The sequence below is a fragment of the Mytilus trossulus genome, chromosome 9, assembly GCF_036588685.1.
Source record: "Mytilus trossulus isolate FHL-02 chromosome 9, PNRI_Mtr1.1.1.hap1, whole genome shotgun sequence".
In the NCBI taxonomy this organism is placed as follows: Eukaryota; Metazoa; Mollusca; class Bivalvia; order Mytilida; family Mytilidae; genus Mytilus; species Mytilus trossulus.
The window spans coordinates 72,147,135-72,155,670 of NC_086381.1; positions in this window are offsets into that span (position 1 = coordinate 72,147,135).

The following is an 8,536-nucleotide window of genomic DNA, read 5'->3' on the forward strand; positions in this document are numbered from 1 at the left end:
TATGACCACAAAAGGAAGGTTGGTATTGATTTTGGGAGTTTTGGTCCCAACATTTTAGGAATTAGGGGCCAAAAAGGGCCCAAATAAGCATTTTCTTGGTTTTCGCGCTATAACTTTAGTTTAAGTTAATGGAAATCTATGAAATTTTGACACAAGGTTTATGACCACAAAAGAAAGGTTGGTATTGATTTTGGGAGTTTTGGTTTCAACAGTTTAGGAATTAGGGGCCAAAAAAGGGCCCAAATAAGCATTATTCTTGGTTTTCGCACAATAACTTTAGTTTAAGTTAATAGAAATCAATGAAATTTATACACAATGTGTATGACCACAAAAGGAAGGTTGGTGTTGATTTTGGGAGTTTTGGTCCCAACAGTTTAGGAATTAGGGGCCAAAAAGGGACCCAAATAAGCATTTTTCTTGGTTTTCGCACCATAACTTTAGTATAAGTAAATAGAAATCTATGAAATTTAAACACAAGGTTTATGACCATAAAAGGAAGGTTGGTATTGATTTTGGGAGTTTTGGTCCTAACAGTTTAGGAAAAAGGGGCCCAAAGGGTCCAAAATTAAACTTTGTTTGATTTCATCAAGAATTGAATAATTGGGGTTCTTTGATATGCGGAATTTAACTGTGTATGTAGATTCTTAATTTTTGGTCCCATTTTCAAATTGGTCTACATTAAGGTCCAAAGGGTCCAAAATTAAACTTAGTTTCATTTTGACAAAAAATTAATCGGTTGGGTTCTTTGATATGCTGAATCTAAAAATGTATTTAGATTCTTGATTATTGGCCCAGTTTTCAAGTTGGTCCAAATCGGGGTCCAAAATTAAACATTGTTTGATTTCATTAAAAATTGAATAAATGGGGTTCTTTGATATGCCAAATCTAACTGTGTATGTAGATTCTTCATTTTTGGTCCTGTTTTCAAATTGGTCTACATTAAAGTCCAAAGGGTCCAAAATTAAACTTAGTTTGATTTTAACAAAAATTGAAATCTTGGGGTTCTTTGATATGCTGAATCCAAACATGTACTTAGATTTTTGATTATGGGCCCAGTTTTCAAGTTGGTCCAAATCAGGATCTAAAATATTATATAAAGTATTGTGCAATAGCAAGTCTTTTCAATTGCACAGTATTGCACAATGGCAAGAAATATCTAATTGCACAATATTGTGAAATAGCAATTTTTTTTTTTAATTAGAGTTATCTTTCTTTGTCCAGAATAAATAGTAAGCAAGAAATATCTAATTGCACAATATTGTGAAATAGCAATTTTTTTTTTTAATTGGAGTTATCTTTCTTTGTCCAGAATCAACTCAAATCTTTGTTATATACAATGTATATTCACTTTTTACTTCCAACTGATAAATTAAAATAATCTTTACCATTCAGTGATAACAAGCAGTTTTTTTACATCTTAATATTTTATGATGTATTTAAATGAGTAGTTATTGTTGCAAACTCCATTAGAAATTTAATTGAGATTAATTTGGAATAAGGGAAAGGGGGATGTGATTAAATAAATTGGGTTCAATTTTCTCATTTGAAATGAAATTTCATAAATAAAATGAAAATTTCTTCAAACATTTTTTTGAGAGGATTAATATTCAACAGCATAGTGAATTGCTCTAAGAGAAAACAAAAATTTTAAGTTCATTAGAACACATTCATTCTGTGTCAGAAACCTATGCTGTGTCAACTATTTAATCACAATCCAAATTTAGAGCTGAATCAAGCTTGAAAGTTGTGTCCATACTTGCCCCAACCGTTCAGGGTTCAACCTCTGCGGTCGTATAAAGCTACGCCCTGCGGAGCATCTGGTTTTACATCTTAATATTTTATGATGTATTTAAATGAGTAGTTATTGTTGCAAACTCCATTAGAATATTTTAATTGAGATTAGTTTTGGAATAAGGGAAAGGGGGATGTGATTAAAAAATTGAGTTCAATTTTTCTCATATGAAATTTCATAAATAAAAAGAAAATTTCTTCATGTGCTGTGCTGTGTCAACTATTTAATCACAATCCAAATTTAGAGCTGAATCCAGCTTGAATGTTGTGTCCATACTTGCCCCAACAGTTCAGGGAGCGGAGCATCTGGTTTATTATGGGCCCAGTTTTCAAGTTGGTTCATATCGTGGTCCAAAATTAAACATTGTTTGATTTCAACAAAAATTGAATACTTGGGGTTCTTTGATATGCTGAATCTAAAAATGTATTTAGATTTTTTTATTAAAGGCCCTGTTTTCAAGTTGGTCCAAATTGGGGTCCATAATTAAACTTTGTTTGATTTCAACAAAAATTGTATATATGGGGTTCTTTGATATATGCTTAATCTAACCATGTATTTAGATTTTTTATGTTTGGGCCCGGTTATCAGATTGGTCCATATTGAGGTCTAAAGGGTCAAAAATTTAACTTTATTTGATTTCATCAAAAATTGAATTCTTCAGTTTCCTGGATATGCTGAATCTAACCATGTATTTTGATTTTGGATATTGGACCATAATAGGTAATGTCCAATTTAAAATTAAAAGTTTTTAAGTTTAAGTTCTTAAACCATATTCATTATGTGTCAGAAACCTGTGTTGTGTCAACTATTTAATCACAATCCAAATTCAGAGCTGTATCAAGCTTGAATGTTGTGTCCATACTGGTCCCAATGTTCAGGTTTCGAACTCTGTGGTTGTATAAAGCTGCGCCCTGCAGAGCATCTGGTTTCTATCTCCAACATTGAGAAAATATCTCAAATGTACACAATAACTGACCATGACTTATTTAATATGACAGCTAAATACTGCTACTGTTTCATGGTATGATGATGTCGTTGTTTGAAGACATTTCGTTTCCAGATAATGAATTGAGTATAAGTGTAGATATCTATGAAATAGTACTCATAAATACAGAGATTAATTTCCAAATATACCTCCATAAAGCTGGCAAATAGTCTGGAATAGATAAATAGATACTTTATTCTCTAAAAAATAGATACAAGTTTACAGAGAAACATACAATATAAATACAGACACAATAGTTAAGGTAATGAAATAGCACACATTTTCTATTCTTTTTTGTATAGAAAAAACATACTGAGGTATAATAATTACCTTTGTTACCGCTCTCCATGATGGTGCTACAAAATATGGAGGTCAATATAGTTTTCTGAACAATCTGTGACGAGAGTTTGTGATAATGATATCAGAGTAACCAATAAATCACAAAGCCACATTTAATTGATTATTTTGTGCTCATCAACAATGAACATACAATAACTAGCTGTCGTCCTTGCTTTGTATTGTCTGAGTATATTCTTGTAAATGTTAGTTTCCCTCATCAGATTTGTAACAAAGTTTAAACAATGATTGGTTTTATTCACAGTTTCCTTATGATTTTGATGGTTTGTCGTTCTGGAGGTGTTTAACTTAAAATCTCCAAGATACGTGTTAGGAGATAGAAATAAGACGATTTTGTATGAGTGCAAATGAGGAAACTTTCCATCCAAGTCACAATGACTTAAAAGTAAACAGTTATAGGTCAAATTGTTATCAAAGGTACCAGGATTATAACTTAATACGCCATACATATATATATTTTTAGAAAGAAATTTCTTATACATTTTTACTTGAAGATTTTACTATCTTATTATTATGTTTTTAAACCCCATCTCACGGATATAGTTTTTTCTTTAATGTCTGGAATATGACCGTTATTATCTAATCGTTCGTTTCTATGTATGTTGCCTTGTTGTTTGTTTTTTTATTGCACTTCAGTGTTCTGTTGTTTTGTTTTTTTCCTCATAGAATCATTTTCATAACAGCGTGGACAACTGCAATAGTACTTATGTTGGTAATAAACCTTTTCAATATCTCTCGACACCGACTAATGACACCTACAGTTTACAGGTAAAATTGATGGGTAGTCTCAAAGACAAAAAACATCACGATTCTCATTGCGTTACATATTGGATTGGCGGTTATATACTGAGTTAACTATATAGCTTCTGAATATATATTAACCAAATAAATAAATAAATATATATCTCTATCATACAATCTTCTTATTTTGTATGTATTTAGAAATAATTTCATGTTAAATTGATAAAAAAATTTATACTGCAATCATTATGCATCTCTTCAATTTAATGATTATGTGATTTTTCACCAAATATTTGCCGCATTCTAGTAACGATCAATTTGTTGGTGTAATAGGTTTTATGAAATATTTCAAAATTTGTAAAACAAATTACTTTCAAGACTGTCCGTCCGTCCGTCCGTATCACACTTGTGAACACGACCAACTTGGTGTTTTTTTCACCGATCTTTACCTTAGTTGATGTACATATTCAATTTCTGGAGCGAAAATCACATAATGATTGTTAAAGTGGAAGGAAAATGTCACATCTATTTTTCATCGATGGACTTCTCCGCTTCAAGATATCATAGAGTTGATGTTTTTCCTTGATGAATTTAAAAAAAAAATATGACTTTTCGTTTCAAGGTTACAACATATAAGAAGTGCATTTTTTGGGGTAAATAGTTGCGTATGGAATTAAATTTATATTTTAAGTTGTTGGTTTAAACTAAATAGTTTGTTTAAAACATTTCAAACTCTTTTTGGACAAGGAAACAACATACCTTGTCCCTTCGTCGTAGTGTCCTTCCCCCGTTCCTGAAAATGACCTTTTGGTTCTTACAAGCAGTTGATAAAATTGTGTTGATTTTTTTTAATACACTGCCATTGCTATATTTTGTTTTGTTTTCATCGGGTCAATATATTTTTCTCTATGTTAAATTCCGGTATAAAGTTTCGGTTATAGAATAAAAAAGAAAAATGTGCCAAAGAGACAACAACCCGACCATAGAGCAGACAACAGCAAAAGGTCAACGACTGGTCTTAAATTCAGCGAGAAATTCCCGCACCCGGGGGTGTCCTTCAGCTAGCTCCTAAACAAATATATATACTAGTTCAGTGATAATGAACGACATACTTAACTCCAATTTGTACACAAGAAACTAAAAATAAAAATCACACAAGACCAGAAGCTCCTGACTTTATTTCTGATTAAATATTCACTAAAATAAAACATGCTATGTTCTTTTCTTTTTTCCAAATTCTAACAGGACAGCTAGAAGCTCAACGTCTTTTAAAAAATATGAAATTTGACTTAGATAAATTAAAAAATCCATGTCATTTGGACTCTGTAGGAAAGTTGTATCATTGTCAATGAAAGCAATAAAAACAATAATGATCTCCCTTTTTGAGACGACCCCTCACATTTTACCTGTCGTAGTCGTTCTCAACTGTAGGTATCGAGAGATATTGAAAAGGTCTAATACTAAATGATTTACCTTTAACTTGTGTGTCATTGGCTATAGATAACAGTGATTTTATGCTCACCTAGTCTTTCATAGACATTCTAATGGGGATTTAAATATTATAAAAGAATAAAGAACATGCAGGTGCATTAGAAGAAGAAAAGAAAGTTTACATATTCAAGATTTAAATCAACACACAAGGTTTAGTCCTCTGCTAGTTATTCGTGTTTAGGCGTTTAGAACCCTTGACGACCCAGCAGTTTAAATTTCTAAAACACCTATGATATCAGAAGTGGGCGTTACAAAAGAACGTTCACCTTATCTGACCCAGTCAATTGATTACCTGAGCACACTAAGAAATGGTCTTGTCCACGCTGTTGTGAAAATGATTCATTGAACGAAAGATTTTGGACACTTTTTAAACACTTAAGTGTCTATTTAAATTGATTCAATTAATTCATGTAAAAGATTTTAACTGATTAAGACATTAAAAACGCTCCGATTCAAGCTTAAATATGAAAAATCTATCAAATATGCCAAAAAAAGTCACTTTTCAGATGGTTTTGTCAAAAATGAAAGTGGCCGCATCCGTGTTCATCCTCAACCTTTATATATGATATGTATTATCATTAATTACAACTTACATTTCAATATTATGAATGAACACGAATGTGGCCACTTTCATTTTAGACGGAAACTGACTAAAATTAAACTAAAATGCTCAAATTGTGCAGATTTCAGTTATTTAGCATGACTTAATGATGCTAGTACCCGATATATGTGCATTGTATTGTCAAAAACAGCCCATATTTATTTAGCAGAAGCATTCTACTTTCCAGTAAATAGTTAAAAAATATTACATTTTCATACTTTTGTAAAACTGCTGTATTTTGGGGCCAAAAAGGGGTCTTACTGAACCTACTCCTTTTTATTTTGCCATTATTTTTTTTTGCATGCCGATTTGATGTGCACGCAACTGCTTGTTGGCGTATAGGGAGTTACACGCCTGGCAGATCCAGGTGAGGTGTGTTGCTGGGATTGAACCCCCTTTTAGTTTGACGACCAATGCATTTTAAAGGGGACATGAAGTTTGACCCCCCTTTTTAAATAAATTGCTGGATCTGCCCCTGAAAAAGAATAGATATGGTTACTTGATTAAAATCATGTGGAATTTCATGTACATGTACACAAATAAATGTAAAATTCAGTAAAAGTCAGTAAAAGGAGGATGTGGCCAGTATGGTTGACAATGAGACAACTCTCCACAATAGACCAAAATGAGACTTAAGGTCATGTACGGCCTTCGACAATAAGCAAAGCCCCTAAGGCCCCGAAATGATAATGTAAAACAATTCAAACGAGAAAACTAACGGCCTTATTTATATATATAAAAAAAATATGTAACACACAAACAAACAACAACCACTGAATTACAGGCTACTGACTTGGGACATGCACACAATACATAATGTGGCGGGGTTTAACATGTTAGTGGGATCCCAACGCTCCCCTAACCTGGGAAAGTGGTATAATAGTATAGCCCATCCCTCCTATGAATAAAGAGTCTGCTAAAGTACATGTTCTAGTAACACACTCGGAATGCAGTATATTTTCAAATTCCATGCAGGTCTAAATGTCTGTTATTAAAGATTTTCTTGTAATTTGATGACAAGTAAACACAAAAACAATCAAAATGATTTATATAATTTAGAGTATCATCGTGTAATGTGTAATGTGTTAACTGTTGATATTTATAGCCTTTTTTCTTCTTTGCTGTGAATACTACTGTCACTCTAATATAATTGTAATCAATATAACTATTGTAAGTTTATTGTCTTAATTTTGTATGCCATAACCATTTAATGTAAATGTGTTTGTGCGAATAAAATATTGTCTATTGTCTATTGTGTTTTCGTACTATAATATAACAGTTTTCACTGCTTACGGTTTTCACTGTTGAGTTTTTATTCAGGTGATTACTCAAATTTAAAAAGCATGTCCTGTAGATTGATTTTAGGTATCTAGTTTTTTTGTCAAGGCTTACTACGATTTTTGACTGTTTCCGATAACTTTGCGATTTTTGTATGTAAAAAAAACAGCGTCATATTATCAGTCAGGATCCTTATCGTCAGAATTATCTCCCCATTACGCCAGTTCATTTTCACAATCGTAGAGTAGAAATTGAAGCCATTGTAGGGATGACGCGCTACCAATTTTGCTCATTGGAAACCGACTTTATCCACATTGCACCATTACTATCCTTATATGTCAGTTGTATTTTAATAGACAAATGTATCAACTAGCTAATGAGCATCAGTTAATGATCTTGTCTGCATTGATTCAACTTAAAACTATTGTCTATAATCGGTTGTGAGGTGGTATTTTCGAAAATTCATAAACATTCAAAAAAAATTCTAATTAAAAATTTCTTGGAAGGGCAGACTAGATTTTTTTACTGTATAAAGACTATAAACCCTAGTTTTCACACACAAACAAATACAAATTTTCAAAGATATGCAACTTGAAAGACGGTCGTCAAGTACTTTCAGCTATTCGAACACACCTACTGTTTTTGTGACTCATAAGATCGAGGTATTTCACTTGACCCATACATTTCACCTTTTAGTACTGTTATTTTTTTGTGTGTTATAAAGCCAATCTGTAGCTTTGATATATAAAAATGAATGAATCTGAAGCGAGACGATGTATGAAATATTCTTACTTTGTACGATATCAAGACAAAATATTCAACTCAAACACGCCCTAACATTAACAGGTGCACTCGATTTTCTCTATTCGATACACTTGTTACCCATTTTTTGGAATTTTTTCTTGAGTCACATAATGGGAGGGCAGACACGAAAATTTTTGAACTAATAGATTGATGTTTTCCGTCCGTGGTATTTTTTTTTTTAAATCGGAGGTTATGCATTTTCTTCATCCAACTTGAAAGATACCCATGTTGTCGACTTGAAATCTAATTGTTCTGCTTAACTATGTACTAGATAAATTGAAAACTTATGCAAATGGTGTTTTTAAAATAAACATCTCGTAATTGAGAAGAAAATTGTAATTTTCTTTGTTTGACGTCGAATACCTAACGGACACACAACGGACATTGAACGTACGTGAAACGGATACGTACCGGACAGAACGGACGCCGAACGTACATCCAACGGACGAGTTACGGATAAAACGGACACATAACGGAAGCGTAACGG